The sequence below is a fragment of the Amblyraja radiata genome, chromosome 17 (genome assembly GCF_010909765.2).
Source record: "Amblyraja radiata isolate CabotCenter1 chromosome 17, sAmbRad1.1.pri, whole genome shotgun sequence".
NCBI lineage: Eukaryota > Metazoa > Chordata > Chondrichthyes > Rajiformes > Rajidae > Amblyraja > Amblyraja radiata.
The window spans coordinates 907,022-931,053 of NC_045972.1; the positions used below are offsets into that span (position 1 = coordinate 907,022).

Here is a 24,032-nt window from a genome sequence, read left to right on the forward strand (position 1 = left end):
ATTATGTAAAAGAATATGTGTGTTTATGATTGTGTTTATAGTTTGTTTGGTTGTCTTTTTGCACAAATGTCCGCGAGCATTGCCACTTTTCATTTTACTGCACATCTCGTATGTGTATGTGACAAATAAACTTGACTTGACATGACCTGAAACATTGACCGTTTTCTTTTCCACAGATGGTGCCTGACCTGCTGAGTGTTTTCAGCAATTCCTACGTGTACTTAAAGCAAGCAAACCACAAAGGTCAGATAATGTTCTGAAGTAATGCTATTCTGGTTCCAGGAACCAGAACAGAATGGTAATTGCATTTTGCTTATAATTGTTCCAAGCATAACATTGAACACATTAATTAGGCTGCAGAACAATGGGGGGGGGGGGGGGGGGGGGGGGGTGGAGGAATTTAAAGGCCTTACCATGGTTGGGGGGGTCAGATGTTTGCAATGACATGGCAATGTTATGTGCAAATCATAGATCGTGGACAGTTCAGTTTGCAAAGGGACGAATAGAGGTAATAACAAATAAAGCAATGAAGCAAAGTTGAATGAAGGGATATAATAATTTGGAAGATTGGCAAGTATGGTGTTATAAAGAGCAAAGAGAAAAAGCAATCAAAGTGGAGAGCAGGAGTGAGCAGGAAATACCAAGAAGGGATCCCTGCAGTCAACAGGACACAGACGAGGAAATGAAGCTGCTCGCTATCAGAGAGGGTCAGCCTCCAATGTTTCGGGGAACATCCTGTGACTTTTGTCTTTGTAAAACATGCTACTTTGCTTTGGATATAAACTACCTATTATGTCAGACAAAAATGGCTTTACTATATACCAAGCTATCATTTGTTGTAGATAGACACAAAAAAGCTGCAGTAACTCAGCGGGACAGGCAGCATCTCTGGAGAGAAATTAATGGGTGACGTTTTGGGTCGAGACCCTTCTTCAGACGTGTACTTTCTTCAGTTAAATTGGGAAAGGCAAGAAAATGCATGAAGCAATTAACAAGGCTGCCTGAGTCTAGGCACCACACGTCAAACAGGTGCATGCTGTTTGTTCAACTAATTTGCCCGTGAAATGTTTACAATACGATAGACCTTTATTTATCCCAGGAGGGAAATTGATCTGCTAATAGTCATAAAATACAAAATACATGAAACATGAAATTAATGTGACGTGCGGAAAGGATTGGGGATGTGCAAAGATTGGGGGGGAGGGGGGGGGGGAGTCTGCCCCATGACAGAAGTGGGAAGAGTTGTAGTTTGATAGCGACAGGGAAGAAGGGTCTCCTGTGGTGTTCTTTACTGCATCTGGGTGGAACCAGTCTATTGCTGAAGGTACTCCTCAGGGTGAGCAGTGTGTCACGGAGGGGGTGAGCTGTATTGTCCAAGATGCTATGCCGTTTGAGGAGCATCCTCACCTCCATGAATCCAACTCCGCCCCCAGCACGGAACCAGCCTTCCTGAGGAGTTTGTTAATCCTGTTGGCGTCCGCGGCCTTCGCCCTGCTGCCCCAGCAGACTACAGCAATGATGATGACACTGGCTACCACCGATTGGTAGAACATCTGCAGCATCTCACTGCAGACATTGAAGGAGCGGAGCCTTCTCAAAAAGTACAGCCGACACACAGACTGGAGGAACAGCACTTCATATTCCGCATGGGTAGCTTACAACCTAATGGCATGAACAATGAGTTCTCCAATTTTAAGTAACTAACCTACAAACAACCACCCCCTCCCCCATGATCCACTTGGACTTATACCCATTTTATGTTTGTTAACATAGAACTTTGTCCCCTTCTCCTTCCTCTTCCCCCTACATTCCATTCGCTGGCTTTAAAATATGCACCTCTTCTATCCTTTTCTCACACCTTTTGCCTTTTTATCTCAGGCCTTTGTCCAACCATCTGCCAATCAACTCCCCCTCCCCCCTCACCTGTATCCATCAATCACTCGCCAGGCTTTGTCCTACCCCTCCTCTCTTCCAGCTTTCTTCCCCCCTGCCACAATCAGTCCGAATAAGGGTCCCAACTCATAAAATCACCTATCCATGTTCTCCAGAGATGCTGCCTGGTCTGCTGAGTTACTCCAGCACTTTGCGCCTTTTTTTGTGAACCAGCATTCACCATCATGGTGAATCTCTTCTGTACTCTCTCTATTGCTACCACGTCTCTTCTATAATGTGGCGACTAGAGGTGTACACAGTAATCCAAGTTTGGTCTAACTAATGTTTGGCACAAGTGAATCATGCCACCCCTCTGAACACAACAAAAGCTTTTCATAAATAACAATAAACTACACTCAAGTAGGCAACTACAACAGTGCTGAGGTCCGTATCAGTATCCCCCGATACTCAGGTCCATGGCTCTCCCCACTGTCAAATATTTTATAAACATTCACCCTGTAAACTTATACATAGGAAGGCGTCTGGTGCCTGAGGAATTGTACACATCAGTACTTTACGGAGCATGGAAAAAGGATGAAACTTTACCATCTGCATGCCTGTCTTGTGGCTTCTGCTCAAAAATCTCTCCTCACATCTCACAAGACCAATGACTAGTCAGCACAAAGCAGGAGCAGCCTTTGCAAAGGCTCGTTTAAAAAAAAACAGAAATTCAATTGCTCCCAGAGGGAATCTAGCACATGCCACAATGAACTTTAATTACACCTATCACAAACTATAATAAATATTCCCCAGGAGAGGGAGAAGCAGTGGAGGTATCTGACAGTCAACACATCTAACACTGGGGACTGTCACTGCACAGCACATAAACTACATTGATATTTATTTGTACCTTGTAGCTTCCAAAGAGTCCACCAGGGACTATACTGGAAGTTGGACAATTTTATGCTGGACAATTTTTACATTTATCAAGCCAATTAACCTACAAACCTGTACATCTTTTGGAATGTGGGAGGAAACCGAAGATCTCGGAGAAAACCCATGCAGGTCACGGGGCGAGCGTACAAACTCCATACAGACAGCGCCCGTAGTCGGGATCGAACCTAGGTCTCCGGCACTGCATTTTGCTGTAAGGCAGCAATTCTACCGCTGCGCCACTGAAATATAAGTTACATTATAAATTCATTAAGTGATACAGCACAAAAACAAGCCCTTGGGCCCAACTGCCATATTGCCCACATAGACATACTGGACGAGTCCCATTTGGCCCATAGCCCTCCAAACCCTTCATATCCACATATCTGTCCAGATGTCTTTTAAAATTCATAAATGTACCCGCATCTACAGCTTCATTCCAATATGGACTTCCCTTTGAATGAAATCGTTGCCCCCGAGGTCCCTCTTAAATATCTCCCATCTCATCTTAAGCCTATGCTCTTTAGTTTTAGAATTGTCAACTGTGGGGAAAAAATACATTAAAGACATTGCTACTATTTCACAGATTGGTAAATTCAGAGGGAAGGATTATGAAATCTGCATGCTAGATTCAATTTTTGTATTCAAATTAAACCTACGTCTGCCTTGTACTGGACACACGTACATCACCTGTGACCAGTTTTTTCACTACTGACTTTAAGCCCCACGTCAACACATTCACAAATATTTGCTTTATTTCCTAGTACAATGGCAAGGGAGCTTTGCAATGTGCAAGGTGCAATTGTTTGGATGAGGCATTGCACTGAGCCCTGCCTGTGCAGGTAGACACAAAATGCTGGAGTAACTCAGCGGGACAGGCAGCATCTCTGGAGAGAAGGAATGGGTGACGTTTCGGGTCGAAACCCTTCTTCAGACTGTGCAGGGATGTACATCGCCTAGATGTTAAAATCTGAGAGAAAAGTTCAAAGAAAAGTTATCTCATGTCCTGCTGCAAGTGTCCAATTCCTCAATCAATACTATTAAAAAAGCACTGTCAATAGACAATAGGTGCAGGACAAGGCCATTTGGCCCTTCGAGCCAGCACCGCCATTCAATGTGATCATGGCTGATCATCCCCAATCAGTACCCCGTTCCTGCCTTCTCCCCATATCCCCTGACTCCGCTATTGTTAAGAGCCCTATCTAGCTCTCTCTCGAAAGCATCCAGAGAACCTGCCTGAGGCAGAGAATTCCACAGAATCACCACTCTGTGTGAGAAAATGTGTTTCCTCGCCTCCGTTGTAAATGGCTTACTCCTTATTCTTAAACTGTGGACCCTGGTTCTGGACTCCCCCAACATCGGGAACATGTTTCCTGCCTCTAGTGTGTCCAAGCCCTTAACAATCTTATATGTTTCAATGAGATACCCTCTCATCCTTCTAAACTCCAAAGTGTACAAGCCCAACTGCTCCATTCTCTCAGCATATGACAGTCCCGCCATCCCAGGAATTAACCTTGTAAACCTACGCTGCACTCCCTCAATAGCAAGAATGTCCTTCCTCAAATTAGGAGGAAGAGCAAGAGATTACTGTGCATAATTTGCTACAGGTCTTAAATTACAGCAGTCATTATAAAGGAAACCCATGTGTTACAGAGAATTGTATTCCTTAGAAAATCACCCTTATCAATATTCTCTGTAACCCGATCTCCCATAGAATCACATGTCATAACACGGCAGGATGGTGATGGAGAGGTAGAGTCACTGCTTACAATGCTAGAGACCCAGGTTCAATCCTGACTATGGATGCTGTCTGAATAGAGTTTGCACAGTTGTTCCTAGATCCCTCTGTTCAACAGCATTCCTCAATTCGCTACCATTTACCATGTACGTCCTATCTTGATTTGTCCTGCCAAGATGCACCTCACACTTATCAACATTAAACTTTTCCACTTCATTCACCTGATCATGGAGTAGAATACTGCATCCATTCGAGTGGACACCACCACTTGCGGTACCCCACTAGTCAATGCACGTTACGCATCATACACACAAACGTACGTTGTGGTGGACACTCAAAGGTTTGGTGTCCCAGAACACGAAACATTTTCACCAAGAATGTCCTTCCTTAAATTAGGGGACCAAAACTGCACACAATACTCCAGCTGTGGTCTCACTACTGCTCTGTACAACTGCAGAAGGACCTCTTTGCTCTTATATTCAATTTCTCTTGTTATAAAGGCCAACATGCCATTCGCTTTCTTCACTGCCTGCTGTACCTGCATGCTTACTTTCATTGACTGGTGAACAAGGACCCCCAGATCTCGTTGTACTTCCTCTTTTCCCAACTTGACGCCATTTAGATAGTAATCTGCCTTCCTGTTTTTGCTACCGAAGCATTAAACTGCATCTGCTATGCATCTGCCCACTCACCCAACCTGTCCAAGTCACCCTGCATTCTCATTGCATCCTCCTCACAGTTCACACTGCCACCCAGCTTTGTATCATCTGTAAATTTGCTAATGTTACTTTGAATCCCTTCATCTAAATCATTGATGTATATTGTAAATAGCTGCGGTCCCAGCACCGAGCCTTGCCGTACCCTACCAACCCTCACGGTCCCTCAGATCCACATCAGCCGGTCTCCTCTCCATCCACAAATCCAACCTCCGCAGTTTTGGGGACAGAGCCTTCTCCAGGGCAGATCCCAGGCTCTGGAACTCCCTCCTCCAACTGATCCGCAATTCCGTGTCCCTCACCATCTTCCAGTCTCGCCTCAAGACCCATCTCTTCACCTCTGCCTATCCTTAGCCCCACGTCCCCCTCCCTTTTCATCTGTGCTTGAATTGCCTCATATTGTGTTTTGAATTAAATTCTGTCTTTAATTTGTGAACTAGTCATGTCTCTACTATTTATTTCATTCCGCATACATGTTTTTCATCTACTTGCTAAAATTTTGTAAGGTGTCCTTGAGACTCTTGAAAGGCGCCCATAAATAAAATTTATTATTATTATTATTACCCCACTAGTCACTGCCTGCCATTCTGAAAGGGACCCGTTAATCCCTACTCTTTGTTTCTTGTCTGCCAACCAAATTTCTATCCATGTCAGCACTCTACCTGCAATACCATGAGCCCTAATTTCCCCCACTAATCTCCTATATGGGACCTTATCAAATGCTTTCTGAAAGTCCAGGTACACTCCATCCACTGGCTCTCCCTTGTCCATTTTCCTAGTTACATCCTCAAAAGATTCCATAAGATTAGTCAAGAATGATTTCCCCTTCGTAAATCCATGTTGACCCGAACCGATCCTGTTACTCCTATCCAAACGTGCCGCTATTTCATCTTTTATAATTGACTCCAGCATCTTCCCCACCATCGATGTCAGGCTAACTGGTCTATAATTCCCCGTTTTCTCTCTTGCCTTTCTTAAAAAGTGGGATAATATTAGCTACACAGGAACTGATCCTGAATCTATAGAACATTGGAAAATTATCACCAATGCGTCCACGATTTCTAGAGCCACTTCCTTAAGTACCCTGGGATGCAGACCATCAGGCCCTGGGGATTCATCAGCCGTCAGTCCCTTCAGTCTACCCAACACCGTTTCCTGCCCAATGATGATTTCCTTCAGTTCCTCCGACATCCCAGACCCTCTGGCCACTAGTACATCACGAAGATTGTTTGTGTCCTCCTTAGTGAAGATGGATCCAAAGTACCTGTTCAACTCATCTGCCATTTCCTTGATCCCCATAATAAATTCACCTTTTTCAGTCTTCAAGGGTCCAACATCCAAGTTTGAGGATGACAAAGCTGGGTGGCAGAATGAGCTGCGATGAGGATGCTATGAGGATGCAGGCTGATAGGTTGGGGATGCAAGGCAGATGCAATATAATTTGGATAAAGAGCATCCACTTTGGTGCCAAGAACAGGAAGGCAGATAACAGTTAAAATGTGTAAGAAAGAACGGCAGATGCTGGTTTAAATCAAGGGTGGACACAAAATGCTGAAGTAACTCAGCGGGTGAGGCAGCATCAGTGGAGAGAAGGAATGGGCAAAGTTTCTGGGTCGAGAGCCTTCTTCAGACTGAAAAAGTGTCTCAACCTGAAATATCGTCCATTCCTTCTCTCCAGAGATGCTGCCTCACCCGCTGAGTTACTTCAGCATTTATTATATACCCTCCATTATCTGAATGGTGTCAGATTAGGTGCAATGAGATCTGGGTACCTTGTACATCAGTCACGGAAAGTAACCATGCAGGTACAGCAGGCAGTGAAGAAAGCTAATAGCATGTTAGCCTTCATTGCGAGAGGATTTCAATTTAGGAGCAATGAGGTCCTACTGCAGTTGTACAGGGGCCTGGTGAGACCGCACCTGGAGTATTGTGTGTAGTTTTGGTCTCCTAATTTGAGGAAAGACATTCTTGCGATTGAGGGAGTGCAGTGTAGGTTCACCAGGTTAATTCCTGGGATGGCAGGACTGATGAAAGAATGGGTCGACTGGGCTTGTATTCACTGGAATTTAGAAGGATGAGAGGGATTCTTAAAGAAGCATATAACATTCTTAATGGATTGGCCAGGGTAGATGCAGGAAAAATGTTCCCCATGTTGGGGGAGTCCAGAACCAGGGGTCACAGTTTAAGAATAAGGGGTAAGCCATTTAGTACTGAGATGAGAAAAAACTTTTTCACCCAGAGAGTTGTGAATGTGTAATTCTATGCCACAGAAGACAGTGGAGGCCAATTCACTGGATGTTTTCAAGAGAGTTAGATTTAGGTCTTAGGTCCAACGGAATGAAGGGATATGTAGAAAATGCAGGAATGGGATTTTAGCCACCAGGTGGCACCACAGTAGCTGCCTCACCAACAGTCTGTCTCGTCCTTTTCTTCTTTGTTATTTTTTAGTATGACAGTCCCGGGATGGTGTGACTGTCATATGCTGAGAGAATGGAGCGGCTTGGCTTTTATACTCTGGAACTTAGGAGGATGAAAGGAAATCTATTGAAACATATACGATTATTAAGGGTTTGGACACGCTAGGGGCAGGAAACATGTTCCTGATGTTGGGGGAGTCCAGAATCAGGGGCCACAGTTTAAGAATAAGGGGTAAGCCATTTAGAACGGAGACGAGGAAACACTTTTTCACACAGAGAGTTGTGAGTCTGTGGAATTCTCTGCCTCAGAGGGCGGTGGAGGCCGGTTCCCTGGATACTTTCAAGAGAGAGCTAGATAGGGCTCTTAAAGATATTTGGGTCAAGGGATATGGGGAGAAGGCAGGAATGGGGTACTGATTGGGGATGATCAGCCATGATCACATTGAATGGGTCGAATGGTCTACTCCTGCAACTATTGTCTATTATGTTAAATTAGCTTTGTTTTATGTGGCCAGTGGGGGGGGAGTTGGGGGGAACTTTTAAAAATCTCTTACCTCGACGGAGATACAATTTTTTTCTGTATCGTATCTCCAACCGCACTGCAGCCTAACATCAAGAAGCTGGCAGCAACTTGGTGTGAATCTACTTTGGGAGCCTGCAGGACTTAACATCCTGCAGCTGGTGGTCCCTGTTTGTGGTCGACCTCGGAGCTCCAACCGCGGGAGCCTGCGGACTTTAACATTGCGGTGCTCGTGGTCCCTTGTTTGGGAGCTCCAAGCCGCAGGAGCTTCGACCGCCCCGATCGCGGGAGCTTCGATTGCCCCGACGTGGGAGAAAAAAGAGTGAAGATCACAGTGAGGAATGTGGGGAATCCGCTCTGGTGGATGTTTGTGTTAACGTTTATGTAGTTGTGTGTCTTGTTGCTTTTTTTTAGCAGGATAGCGTGGTAAATCAAGTATCACTGTACCTTAATTGGTACACTTGCCAATAATGCCTTTCGAATCCTTTGATTTTGGATGATCAGCCATGATCATATTGAATGGCGGTGCTAGCTTGAAGGACCGAATGGCCTACTCTTGCACCTATTTTCTACGTTTTTATGTTTAGTAAACTAGATTGTAAGCCCTGACTAGATTCCTCAGTTTTGGAACATACATTCTGTGCATCCAGACTGTTGAGGCCCGATACAAATCTGACTTTCACTAAGATTTTCTCACATTCTTTTAAACCACTGACCTGGCCCAGTCTATTCAACAACTTCTTATATGGCAAGTCGCCTTTCCAAGAACCTATCGTCACTCTTCTCTGCACTTCCTCCAGGGGAAGTAAACAGCCCACATCTTTATATAATACTTCAGGGTAGTTTCATCAAAGCCCTGTGGCAGCAAAACATCTTTCAGCCTGTATTCCAATCCTTTTCCAATATAGACCAATGTTATTTGCTTTTACAACTGCTTTCTGCACCTGACTGTTTGCTTTCATTGGAGTGTGTGCGATAATTGCCAGGTCCCTTTAAACACCCATATTATTCAATATCCACCATTTAAAAAGAAACACCAGATCGACACCAAAAGGTGGAGTAACTTAGCGGGTCAGATAGCATCTCTGTGGAAAATAGGTGACGTTTCATGTGGAGACCCTTCTTGAAAAGATGTTGTCTGACCCGCCGAGTTACTCCAGCTTTTTGTGTCTATCTTTGGTTTAAACCAGCATCTGCAATTCCTTCCTACACATTTAAAAAGCACTCTTAACACCACAGTGGTTAATTACACATTTTACAGTTACATTCCACCTGCGATGTTCTGATCATTCGCTCCACATTCTCCTCCCTACTCACCTTGATTTGTAATGTCAGTAAACTTGGAATTAGGACAATTGGTCCTTTCAGTTAATCATATATAGTCAGGAGCCCTCCTCACGGCGACCCCCTCCACAACCTCCAAGCACTGCACTAATCTTAACCTGCAGGTGGAGAATTTCAAAGATTCACTCTCCCGGTGAGGAAATTATTTTTCATCCATTTATTGCTCTTCCCTTTTTCTGATTTCACTCTCTCTCTCTCCTCAGGGGATGGATTATCAACCAACATTCATTACAAGCCCACAGACACCCACAACCACACTCCTCGCCACTGCTTACTGTGAGGATTGCATTGCATTTGCTCAACCTCCCTGATTCCAATATGTGTTTTCTGATGTCGACTTCCCATACCTATGGTGCTGAGACCTCCATTTCTTTCCCAAGCAGGATTTCCCATCCACCATGGATTGTGTGTCTTCATGTCGTATACCGCATGTGTACTCACACTGCTGCACCCTCCACCATGGAGAAGCCAAACACAGATTGGGGGACTGAAAGTCCTGATCTGAAAATGACCCCGGGCTTCCAGGTGTGTCACTTCATTACTCCCTCTCACTCTGCCCTCTATCTTTTCACATTATTCTGACAAATCCCAATGCAAGGTTGTGAATTAGTAATAATAATAATAATACATTTTATTTAATGGGCGCCTTTCATACATCTCAAGGACACCTTACATAGTAATCGGAATAAAAACATATAATCGGAATAAAACAAGTAATTAAAGACATCACAGTGACACAAATTAAAAACAGAATTCAATCCAAAAACAGAAAATCAAAAACACAGTGTGAAAAGAGAGCAGCGGCAGCCAAAGCGCGCCAGCGTCCACTCTCTCTTCACTAGTACCTCATCTTCCATCTTGGTAGGTTATAGGTGCCAGGACACACTGAATTGGACAATTTCAGATTGCAAAGCATTCCCATTCTGATGAAAAGCAAGTGATCCACCTGTAATATTACCTCAGTTTCTGATTCTGCAAATAACACCAGGCCAGCTGGATATGTTTGGCAGTCCCATTTCCAATTCCCAGTGTTCTGCACATCACAACATATCTCTCCTCTCCCCATTCCCCTATTTATTCCCATCCAGAAGATCAGCTGCCATTCACCGGTTTCTCCCAGCTGCCCAGCTTGAGATTTTCCACTATTTTTTAATTATTATTAAATACGATTTCCCCTTCATATATATCCATTCTGAATGTCCAATCAAATTTTCTAAGTGCCCAGTTACCACTGCCTTAACAACGGGTTGGTGCATATTCCCAATACCTTAACTTCAAAATGTATGTTAAGGCATAAAGCACTCTACAGAAATAGCTTCAAATCAATAGCTCACAATTTAGTTAGAAACTAGTTTTACAATAATAATAAATACTTAGAGAATACTGCACAGAATTGTAGCTCTAACATGCCTTACATTTATTTCCTGTATTCAGGCAAACCACTGAGAATGCAATCATTCCAAACAGCAAAATAATGGGAAAGCTGGAAATAAAAGTTGGAAACAGTGGAAATGCGCAGTGCAGACGACAATGCATATGTGGAGCGAGATACACATCATTAAGGTGGAAAGAGTGTAGAAAAGATTTGCAAAGATGGTGTCATGACTAGAAGGGCTGAGCTATAGGGAGAGGTTGTGCGGAGAAGCTAGGACTTTATTCCCTGGAGCACAGGAGGATGAGGGGTGATCTTATAGAAGTGTATTAAATTGAGGGGAATAGGTCGGGTGAATGCACAGAGTTCTTTACCAAGAGTAGGGGAATCAAAAGCCATAGGATACAAGTTTAAGATGAGAGGGGCAATATTCAACAGGAACCTATGGGGAACATTTTCCAAAGCCAGTGGTGGGTCTGTGGAGCGAGATGCCAGAGAAGGTGCTGAGGCAGCCAATATACCAAACATTTAAATGGCACTTGGACAGGTACATGGATAGGAAAGATTTAGGATATGGCCCAAACGTGTGCAAATGGGACATCTTGGATGGAGTATCTTGTTCAGCATGGACGATTTAAGCCGAAGGGCCTGTTTCCATGCTGTGTGACTATGATTTTATTTCAGGTGAAGTTAACCTTATGAATTCTCCTTCCCTCCTCAGACTGCCTGTCTTGCCGAGTTTTGTCAAGACTTTCAATATTTATATGATGGCATTTCCATTGATTTCTTTTTTAAAGACTAAAACAGAATCAATTAAAAAAAATGTGGAAAAAAATCTGAAAGATAAACATTTTTCATAATCCTGGTCCGATTCACATTTAAACATTCTCCAACACGGAACTACTAACCCAGCTTCAATCAATCAGCAAGTACAGTAAGATTTGAGCAAGATTTTATAGTTATAATAATAATAATAAACGCTGACTGGCCTGATTATTGTTCCAGTAAAGCAAATTACTATTCCGGACTGGGATATTTTGCATAAAACATGACAATTAGGAGCAGGAGTCTCCAGCCTGATTCGACATTCAATTCGATCTGACAACGACCTCAATCCCACATTTCTGCGTACCACCTGGTACGTTTTCACCCTTTATTTATCAGGACTCCATCTTGTGTTTTTAAATCATTTAAACATTATGCTGCAATTCCATTTGAGGAAGAGAGTATCAAATCGGATTTGTATTGTTTGCAAGGTGGTGTTTTTTCGGAGTTAACCGTAAAACAGTGGGCAAACACAGACGCCAACGTGTAGCAACCACAGCAGCGACTGAGCTGATACCCAGACTCACCCTGACCTAAACATCCCGCCTGGCAGCTGCCGCCAGTACGACGACCCCTTCACCAGCCTTGCCCAAGTGCTGCTGTCCAGCCCGGCGGCTACCACACCTGCCCTCGCTGGGCCGCGTTTCCATGACGACCCGCGACCCTCACCTCCTGCACTCACCTCCACCGCGTCCGCACAACTTGCGCATGCGCCCTGCCAGGAGCTCGGCGGACGAGGGCCGGCCAGCCAGCACGTGACAGCACCGGTGATGGACGCTGCTCCTTCCCTGCGGAGCCGCCGCCTACCGGCCGGGACAGATGGGGGACGGGTAAGGAACAGCTTGGAGCTGGACAACCGTTCATCGCAGGGCCTCCAGAGCACAATGTTGGGGATGGAAGGGCTTTTTGTCGGGTCCCGGAGAGGTTATCCGCACCCCTCCACCCTGTCCCGAGTGCGTTCATCTTCCATCCGGTCCCAGTGAGGTTATCCGCACCTATGGTCATAGAATCACTTAGCACGGAAACAGGCCCTTCGGCCCAACTTGCCCATGCCGACTGATGCAATTATAAAAAAAAGCACATCAGCGCCTCTACTTCCTGAGAAGATTACAGAGAGTCGGATTGTCAAGGAAGACTCTCTCTAACTTCTACAGGTGCACAGTAGAGAGCATGCTGACCGGTTGCATCGTGGCTTGGTTCGGCCCAGGAGTGGAAAAGACTACAAAAAGTAGTAAACACTGCCCAGTCCATCATCGGCACTGACCTCCCTACCATCGAGGGGATTTATCGCAGTCGCTGCCTCAAAAAAGCTGGCAGTATCATCAAAGACCCACATCATCCTGGCCACACACTCATCTCCCTGCTACCTTCAGGTAGAAGGTACAGGAGCCTGAAGACTGCAAAAACCAGGTTCAGGAATAGCTACTTACCTACAGCCATCCCTAAACCTGGATCGGACAAAACTCTGATTATTAATAACCCATTATCTGCTATTTGCACTTTATCAGTTTATTTATTCATGTGTGTATATATTTATATTATGGTATTCAAAAGGGAACTGCAGATGCTGGAATATCGAAGGTACACAAAATTGCTGGAGGAAATTGTGTATTGTGTACCTTTTATATTATGGTATATGGACACACTGATCTGTTTTGTAGTAAATGCCTACTGTGTTCTGTGTGCTGAAGCAAAGCAAGAATTTCATTGTCCTATCAGGGACACATGACAATAAACTCACTTGAACTTGAACTTGGATGACGAATGTGAAGACCCACTTCCCGCACACACAGAATCGCAAACCAGCGAAGACAGGGACAAAGCAGCGAATGACCTAATCTGCACACTAGATGAGAAACATAGGCAAAGATGGACGGAGACAGTGGAATCAATTGATTTCACACACACCAGCCGCCAGGCGTGGCAGACCATGAACAAGCTGATGGGCAGGTCGACAACCCCAGCACAGTGTCCCATCACTGCAAATTCCACCGCTTCCCCAACGCAGACAAGGACTTCACCAGAACAACATCGGCGAGAGTCCACGATCACACAGGGCCCTGAGCTGCGACTCCAACCTAACCCATGATTTCACAACACAAGAAATCGAGCAGGCCATCCGACGGTTGAAAGGCACCAGGCACCGACGGCATCCGCACGGAATACATAAAACACCAAGGCAAGAAGGCAACTGACTGGCTGTGCTCCTTCCTCTCCACGTGTTTCCGTTGCCTGAATTGAATTGAATTGAATCCTTTATTTGTCATTCAGACCTTTCGGTCTGAACGAAATGCTGTTGCCTGCAGCCATACATGTAATAATAACAACACAATAAACACAAATTAACATCCACCACAGTGAGTTCACCAAACACCTCCTCACTGTGATGGAGGCAAAAGTCTTAGAGTTACTGTCTCTTCCCTCCTCTTCTCCCTCTGCGCCGAGGCGATACCCCACCGGGCGATGGTAAGTCAGTCCCGCGGTTCAAGCTCCGCGGCCCGGGGGTGGTCGAAGCTGCCGCCCTCCAGTCCAGCGGACCCAGCTGTTGCAACGGGTGCTCCGGAAAACAGGCATCAACCTGTGACCTGCGAGCTCCCGACATTGTCATCCACTGGCCCGCGGCCGAGCCCCGGATCCAGGTCGCCGCCGCCAGAACGCCGCCTCAGCCACCGGAGCACCGTCTCCGCCCCGCACCGGGGCCGCCCACACGGCAACGTCTCAGCCCCGCACCGGGCTGCCCCCACGGGAGCACCTTCCAGCCAGGAGCCGGTCCGCCCTCACCGGAGCGCCTTCCAGCCGGTAGCCGTGCCGCCCGCACGGGAGTGTCTCAGCCCCGCGCCGTCTGTCCTCACCGGAGCGCCGAGTCATGCCGCAGCTCGAAGACGGCCAGCCTCGCGTTGGTGCGTCCTGGCTGGTTCTACCTCTGGACCCTCGAGGTCGGTCGCAGGTTGGAGGCCGCCAGCTCCGCCATTAGGCCTCAGCGCAGACGGGGGAAGAGAAGGGGGATACGACAAAAAAGTCGCATTCCCTCGAAGGAAGAGACAGAAAGCCCTGTTTCACCCTCCCCCCACACACATAACACCACCTAATAACCAAAAAAATTACTAAACTAGACAAAAAAAACAACACAAAAAAGTAAAAACAGACAGACTGCAGGCGAGCCGCAGCCGTATCACAGCGCCGTCACTTCCGGTCAAAGATCTGGCGCTGCGCCAAGGTGATCGCTCTGCCGAAGCCAAACAAGCCTAGCGATGACCCCAAAGGATGCCGACCCATCTCACTGCTGTGTATTGCATACAAGTTCCTGGAACGTCTCCTCCACACATTTCAATCCAGTGATCGACCCTCAGCTGCCTAAAGAACAGGCTGGCTTCCGAAGTGGTAGGTTAACGGCGGACCAGGTGACCCTCCTGTGCCAAGACATAGAGGACAGCTTCCAGGCAGGAGAGCAGGCAGGCGCTGTCTTCTTGGACCTCACAGCTGCATATGATACTGTCTGACTGCGTGGACTACACATGAAGCTTCTGGAAACAAGCACATGGTGAGCTTCATCATGGAAATGCTGAGCAACCGCAGCTTCAGGCTACACACCAGCAACGGGCAATGCAGCAGGTTGAGGAAACTTAAGAACGGTGTCCCACAGGGCTCAGTGCTGGCACCAATGCTGTTCAACATCTACATCCATGACCTGCCTGCAACCCAGTCAAAGAAGTATGGCCATCCTACTCAGTAAGCCATCCTGGGAAGCAGCAGAAGAGGGCCTCTCTGAAGACATGAACATCCTATCTTCATACCTGAGGAACTGGCGCCTTAAGCTCAGCATGGGTAAGACAACATCTTCTATGTTCCCCCTCGCGACCCGCGAGAATAACGTCATGGTGGATAACGCCCGGTTACGGTCCCAGCTCGTCCCCATGTACCTCGGTGTGAAGCTCGACAGAACGTTGTCATTCAAACCACACCTGGAAGGTGCCAAGGCAAAGACAAGTGCCCGTGCCGCACTGATACGCTGCCTAGCCGGCACACATGGGGAGCCACGATGAAGACACTGCGCATGTCCACAGTGACCCTGGTGTTCTCAGCCGCCGAGTACTGCGCCCCGGTCTGGTGCCGTAGCCCTCACGCCAAGAAGCTGGATGCTGCCCTCAACAGCGCCCTGCGGACTGTCTTCGGATGCCTATGAGCCACCTCAGTAAACCAACTGCCCGTCCTCGCTGGCATTGCCCCAGCCAACATCAGACGAGAAGCAGCCACGCTGGCCCTCTCTCGAAAGGCACAGACTAGTGAATCCCACCTCCATCAGATCGTCACAGAGACAACACAACGTGTGCGCCTCAAGTCACGGCACCCCTTTGCCACGCAAGCCCAAGAGCTGCTCCGCACAACACCGGCTGATGCTTCTAAGGCCGCCTGGGTCAAGACGAGATGGAGAGACCAGTGGAAGTCAGCGGAATCATCTAGGCTACACCAGTACATCAATGACCCCATGGACGTCCCTGGCCAGGACCTGCCCCGAAAGCAGTGGACAACCCTCAACCGCTTGAGGACAGGCATCGGACGCTATGGAGTAGTGATAAAGAGGTGGGGCCTCGTGGACAGCGCCTTCTGCGAGTGTGGGGACCCAACACAGACAGTGGAGCACATAGTCACCAGTTGCCCCAAACACCGGTCACCGAATGGTGAATGAGGTCTGATTGACCTGGACGATGACACGTTGGCCTGGCTCGCCTCAACGGAGCTGCAGGTCCAAAAGACATACTACAGAAGAAGAAGAAGAAGTTACTGTTAATGTTGTCAAAGTACTTGCTTCAACTATCTCCTCTGGCAGCTCATTATTCATTGAACAATTCAGACGACTGCTGGATGCCCTGCAGAAGCCTGCAACAAAAAGCTTTTCACTGCGCCTCGGTACATGTGACAATAAACGCATAGGACTCACCTGGATCAAGCGCCGCTCCATATAACCTAGCATGCGGACCGAACTATGAAATTAGCGCCAAACCTAGCGACTCGAAAAATAATTTAATTGTATTGTGACAATAAAACACCATTGACCGTTCCGAAAACCCACCTCCCTTACCTTAAACAATGTTCCCTCTAAGCTGTGCACAAAGCACACCAAGCGCACAAAGAACATTTATGTGCGCACAAAAGGATTTTGAAATTCAGAAGAAAAATCTCCGCTGTAAAATTTCCCCGCTATAAATGGTATTTTTCCGAATTTCAAAATCCGCGGCCCGATCCGGCACCGGGGACAGCTGGAGCCTGCTCTAGCATCGGGGAAATCCGGTCCCCGCGCATCACCCGGGGGGAGGGCCAAGTCGGCCCTCCTCAAAGATGGCGGAGCTGCTGGCAGGAACCCAGCGGTAAATGGATGGGACTGGACCTTGGATGGGGAGGGAGGGGATGGAGAAAAGGAGGGAGGGGATGGAGAAAAGGAGAGTGAATGGGGAAAGGGAAGGAGGGAGGGGAGAGGGAGGAGGAGAGGTGGGAGGAGAGAAGGAGAGGTGGAGGAGAGAGGGAGGAGACATGGGGAGGAGGGGGAGGACTTGCTAAAGTGTTAAAATAAAGAACTTTCATTTGAAAAACGAAAGCATTCAAGAGTATGTGTGGAAGAAAAATTAATATCCTTTCTTATTTAATTTTGATTGGAATTGACAAGGTAACAAAAGGGTGTATTGGAGGTGACAATTGGAAATCTCTCACGACCAGGTGCAGAAGAAATCCATGGGAATGTGATGAAGGGTGGATGGTAAATGTAAATAGAATGAGATAACGCAGCTTGCTACCGCTATGATGTGGGGAGAAGGGTTATTAGTGAAACTAGGTAAATTGGGGATTAAAGGTCGTATATTTAAATGGATTAAGGATTTTTTATTTGGGAGGTCAATACAAGTACGAGTTGGAAATCAATACTCAGGAACATTAGATATTGTAAATGGAACACCTCAAGGGAGCATAATAAGTCCTTTACTATTTTTAGTAATGATAAATGATGTGTATGATGAAATTGTAAATGAAATGGGAGTTTCACTGTTTGCGGATGATGGGGCAATCTGGAAAAGGGGGTGAAATGTGAAGTTTATTGTGCAGAAACTACAGAGGGCTATAATAAAGGTACAAGAGTGGTCTTATAAATGGGGATTCAAATTTTCTGTGGAAAAGACAAAGATAATGTTTTTTACTAGGAAGGAAATTGGTAGTGAGGTTAAACTAAAATGATATAACCAGGAATTGGAGAGAGTAAAATACTATAAATTTTTAGGTTTATGGTTTGATGAGAGGATTACATGGATGGTTCATATTCAGAAAGTAGTGGACAAATGTAAGAAGATACTTAATGTAATGAGATGTTTAGTTGGATGTGATTGGGGGGCAGATAGAACAGCTTTGAAGGCTATATACAATGGGTTAATTAGATCTGTGTTAGATTATGGTTGTGTGGTGTATGGGTCCGCATCAAGTACTTCTCTTAAGAAAATAGACAACATTCAATATCAGGCATTGAGAATATGTACAGGTGCAATAAAAACAACTCCAACAGCAGCATTACAGGTTGAAATGGGGGAGATGCCTCTAGAGATGAGAAGGATACAGCTTTCATTAAATTACTGGATTAACCTACAGGGCCACAGTCAAGAACACCCAGCACAAGTTACTGTCAAACCATGCTGGGAAAAGGAGAGAAGGGAAACAAAAAGTTTTGGATGGACAGTGACCCAGAGAGCAGTACAAATCGGCATAGCACAATTAAATGTGGTTCCAACAGTTCCATTACCTTCAATTCCACCTTGGATACTTCCAGATGCAACAGTAGACTTTACAACATTAGAACAGGAAAACAAGGATAAACAACATAGGTATAATTCAGTCATCATACAGGAATACATTGACAGATACTACAGTTTTGTCCAAATTTATACGGATGCATCAAAAGAATCAGTAGATAAAGTAGGAGTAGCATTTATTGTACCAGAATTTCACATCAAAGTAGGGAAGAGGATCAATAATGAGGTCTCAGTATACACAGGTGAAATGATTGCAATATTGTTAGCGGTACAGTGGGTCGAGGATACTAGGCCTTTAAGGACAGTTATTTGCTCAGATTCAGGTTTAGCAATAAAGAGTTTACAGCACAGCCATTCAGACAGTAGACCAGACATTTTGATTGAAATACAACAAACACTATTCAGAATTCAAATGATGGGGCTTACAGTCATATTTTTATGGGTACCAGCACACATTGGCATTAGAGGAAACGAAATGGCAGATAAGGTAGCAAAAGAGGTAGCAAAAAGAAGTAAAATTGATTTAAGTATTAACATAGGTAAAACTGAAATCAAAGACATTATTAAGCAAAGACTGAAGGAAAGATGGCAAAAGCAATGGGATGAAGAGCGGAAAGGACGGTGGTTCTACAGAGTCCAGAGGAAAGTGGGAGAAATGAGATGTGCAGGAAAAAACAGAAAAGAGGAGACAGTAATCTCAAGAATTAGATTTGGACACACTGGTCCATAATACAGGTAGATGTGAATACTGTGGGCAAGAAGAGACAATAGAGCATGTCATTGTACATTGTGAGAGGTATGAGGAGGAGAGAGAACGGATGAGTGAGCAGTTCAGAAAAGAAAGAATACAATTTGATTTGGTAGATATTTTGCAAGGAAGTTCATATAAGTGCTATCAAATCCTGTTGCATTTTCTTAGGGTAACCAATTTGTTCGGAAGGATATAGGTTATTAGTATATGTAATGGTGTTGTTTGATCCACACTCCATACCAGTTGGTGGCGGTAATGCACCAAAAAAGTTGTTTGCCAACCGCCAAAAAACACCACATAGAAGAAGAAGAAGAAGAAGCTTGCTACCGCTAATAGTGTAGATACGTTGCAGTAAATGGGAGGCTTAGGAATAGGGATGGTGACGTGGGCTGCTTGAAAGATGAGATAGAATTATGTCAAGGTTCCCTTGTATTGTGTTTGAATTGTATTAATCATCTGTTGTTGAATAAGATTAACATAACCGAAAAGTATGTTATTATATCTCTCTATCTATCTAATATATAAAACTGTGTGCCTGTCGCCTGCCGTCCGTCCGGCTGCCTTTCTTCCTTTTGATTCGTTTCCATCGTGTGATGTCACAATGCCCAATGCTCGCAGATGTCCAATCGGAATGGATCCATTTACATGGACGGCTGCCGGCTCCATTTCTTCCTTTGATTCCCTGCAACTCCGAAACCAGACGCAGAATTGACGACATCTTTTCCATTTCAGTAGAGATTTCACTTTTCTTTCTAAGTATCTGCTCCTCATTACATTTTATCGTGTTTAACTACACGTTTTTAATCAAATCCTCCTCCCCCCCCAATATTTCAAAAATAAACTGGCTTCTCACCCATAGAAGCAGCACCAGCCCCAGCCCCTGGTGAACGTTCAATCGTGTGATGTCACAATGCCTGATGCTCACAGATGTCCAATCGGAATGGATTCATTTGCATATGCCTTTGCAGGAGCCCCAGCCCCTGGTGAACGTTCCATTGTGTGATGTCACAATGCCCAATGTTCACATATGTCCAATCGGAACTTAAGAGGGAGTTAGATGTGGCACTTGTGGCTAAAGGGATCAGGGGGTATGGAGAGAAGGCAGGTACAGGATATTGAGTTGGATAATCAGCCATGAGCATATTGAATGGTGGTGCAGGCTCAAAGGGCCGAATGGCCTACTCCTGCACTTAATTTCTATGTTTCTATGTTTCCCTCTCCTCACCCCTCCCTCTCCCACCCATCCCTCTCTCCCCCACCCCTCTCTCTTCCCTTCCCCTCCCTTTCCCTCTCCCCCACCCCTTCCTCTTACCCCTCTGTTCCTCTTCCACCACTCCCGCTACCCCTCTACCCCTCCCTCCCTCCCTCCCTCCCCACTCTTCCACTTCTCTCCCCCTTCTCTCCTCCCCCCTCCCTCTCCTCACCCCTCTCCCTCTCCCATCCCTCTCACCCCCACCCCCTTCCCTCTCTCCCCCCTGCCCCCTTCCCCCTATCCCTCTGTCCGTCTTCCATCACTCCCCCTACCCCTCTCCTCCTCCCTCCCCACTCTACCACTTCTCTCACCCACCCCCTCCACTCTCCCTCCCCACTCTTTCCCCTCTCTCCCCCCACCCCTCTCCCCATCCCCCCCTCCCCCACATCTCTCTCCCCATCCCCCTCTCTCACCTCCTACCCCGCCCTCCTTTCCCTCCCAAATCTGTCCCGTTACCTCCTCCTCTCCCCTCCCTCCCCTCTTCTCACCCCCTCCCCCCACCTGTGTGTTTGGGGGGTGGTTAATGTGAGTGTGATGCCGCAGCTACCCCCCCCCCCTCAATATTTCAAAAAATACTGGCTTCTCACCCATAGAATCAGCCTCAGCCCCTGGTGAACGATCCATTGTGTGATGTCACAATGCCCAATGCTCAAAGACATTGTTGCCATAGAGGGAGTACAGAGAAGGTTCACCAGACTGATTCCTGGGATGTCAGGACTTTCATATGAAGAAAGACTGGATAGACTCGGCTTGTACTCGCTAGATTTCAGAAGCTTGAGGGGGTATCTTATAGAAACGTACAAAATTCTTAAGGGGTTGGACAGGCTAGATGCAGGAAGATTGTTCCAGATGTTGGGGAAGTCCAGAACAAGGGGTCACAGTTTAAGGATAAGGGGTAAATCTTTTAGGACCGAGATGAGAAAAACATTTTTCACACAGAGAGTGGTGAATCTGGAATTCACTGGCACAGAAGGTAGTTGAGGCCAGTTCATTGGCTATATTTAAGAGGGAGTTAGATCTGGCCCTTGTGGCTAAAGGGATCAGGGGGTATGGAGAGAAGGCAGGTACAGGATACTGAGTTGGATGATCAGCCATGATCATATTGAATGGTGGTGCAGGCTCGTAGGGCCGAATGGCCTACTCCTGCACTTAATTTCTATGTTTCCCTCTCCTCGCCCCTCTCCCTCTCCCACCCATCCCTCTCTCCCCCACCCCCCTTCCCTCTCTACCCCACCCCCTTCCCTCTCTCCCCCCACCCCCTTCCCCCATACCGCTCTGTCCCTCTTCCACCACTCCCCCTACCCCTCCCTCCCCACTCTACCACTTCTCTCCCCTTACCCCACCCCTCTTCCTCGTCCACCCCTCTCTTCCCTTCCCCCTCTGTTCCTCTTCCACCACTCCCCGTCCCTCTTCCACCACTCCCGCTACCCCTCCCTCCCTCCCCACTCCTCTCCCCCTCTCCCTCTCCTCATCCCTCCCCTCCCCCCTTCCCTCTCTCCCCCACCCCCCTTCCCTCTCTACCCCACCCCCCTTCCCTCTCTACCCCACCCCCTTCCCTCTCTACCCCCGCCCCCTTCCCCCTACCCCTCTGTCCCTCTTCCATCACTCCCCTACCCCTCTCCTCCTCCCTCCCCACTCTTCCTCTTCTCTCCCCCCTTCCCCCACTCCTTCCCCTCTCTCCCCCCACCCCTCTCCCCCTCCCTCCATCCTCCCCATCCCCCCCTCCCCCACGTCTCTCTCCCCATCCCCCTCTCTCACCTCCTACCCTGCTCTCCTTTCCCTCCCAAATCTGCACCGTTTCCTCCTCCTCTCCCCTCCATCCCCTCTTCTCACCTCCCCTCCCCCCACCTGTGTGTTTGAGGGGTGGTTAATGTGAGTGTGATGCCGCAGCCCCCCCTCCCCCCCCCGCCTCCCCGCAAACGCCGTTAGGGAAACAGACCCAACGGGTCTGCACTTGGTCTAGTATACTTTTAAAACTCTGTGTGTGTGGAGGATGTGTGTGTGTGGTTTTGCATCTGAAACGTATTTCCTCGAAAACCAGACGCAAAAACGCGGAGATTTTTTCCATTTCGGTAGGGATTTTACTTCAGTTCAGAAATCTATTCCTTGGTCAATTATTTCCCCAGATTTTGAATAAAATTGATCAAAAAACTCAATTTTTTAAATCTAAACGGCGCTCAGCAGCTGCTGACGTCACAATGCCCACATGCCGACCAATCCAGGCCCACCTGCCTCCAGGCGCCGCCCCCCCGCCGCTGTGGATTAAAGCCCCGCGCCTAGCACAAGTACGCTCACGCCACGCCTCCCGCCCACTCCGTTCTCAAAATGCTCTGCAGATCGGGAGGTCACCGGAGGTCACAGCCGGTCGCGTGGGGCATTACTCCCTCTGGGAATCCTGAAATTCCTCCGTTGATCGCAGGGACACGGAGAATCGTCACCCGAGAGATGCCGAGGCTGTCCACGTCACCCGAGGTCGGCCCCGTCAGAGCCGCCCGCTCACCGAGTTCAAGTCCACCCTCCCTCTCTCTCCCCCATCCTCTCCCCATCTTCCTTCCCTCCCTCCATCCCTCTCCTCCCTCCCTCTCCTCCCTCTCCTCCCCTCCCTCTCCCCCCTCCCTCTCCTCCCCCCCTCCCGCTGCAAACCTCTCGCAAGTCCTTTGATTAAAAACCTTGCAAACCCCTCCCCCTCTCTCCCCTCCGCTCTCTCTTTCTCCCCCACCTCTCTCTCCCTCTCTCCCTCTCTCCCCTCCCTCTCTCTCCCCTCCCTCTCTCTCCCCTCCCTCTCTCTCACAATGCCTTTGCACCTGGCCCTGCACCCCCCAGCCTACTTGGTGGCCCCGCCCGGCCCCGCCCGCTGACCTCACAATGCCTTTGCACCTGGCCCCGCCCGGCCCTGCCCCCCCCCCCCTCCCAGCCTGCCTGGTGCCCCCCCCCCCCCCCAGCTGCCAGGTTGTAGATTTCATTGTTTTTCATTGAATTGAATTATTTGTCACTTAACAGCACTAATTCTTAACAATCACTTTTAATTTCAAAGACAGTTTAAAAAAAATAAATTTGCTAATTTCATTGACAGCTTAAATTGGATCCGCAGTGTGTGTGTGGAGGGGGAGGGAAGGAGGGGGGGAGGAGGGAGAGGAGAAGAGAAGAGGAGGGGGAGGGGGGTGTGGTTAGATGGGGGTGTGGTTAGAGGGGGGAGGTGGTTAGAGGGGGAGAGGGAGAGGAGGGGTGGGTGGTTAGAGGGGGGGGGGTGGTGGTCAGTGTGTGTGTGACGCGGCAGGCTGCTCCCCTGAATTCCATAGAGCTGCCGACAACCTTCGTGCATGAGACACGCACGCTTCATTTCCAGAACATTCTGAATGCGCGACGCACGTTTGCATTTCGCTCTCTCTGTCTCTCCCCCTCTCTCTCTCCCCATCTCTCTCTCTCCCCTCTCTCTCTCTCTCTCTCTCCCCTCTCTCTCTCTGCCTCTGTCTCTGTCTCTGTCTCTGTCTCTGTCTCTGTCTC

The 24,032-nt window shown here is 47.5% G+C and overlaps 1 protein-coding gene across 1 annotated transcript in view; it reads right to left on the reverse strand.

Moving 5' to 3' along the window:
• Positions 1-12,469, reverse strand: part of kiaa0513 (KIAA0513 ortholog) — a 59,394-nt gene extending 46,925 nt beyond the window's left edge. The window contains exon 1 of the mRNA XM_033035597.1: positions 12,407-12,469. The gene's annotated coding sequence lies outside the window, so the exon portion shown is untranslated. The remainder of the gene's footprint in view (positions 1-12,406) is intronic.
• Between the last annotated feature and the right edge of the window lie 11,563 nt (positions 12,470-24,032).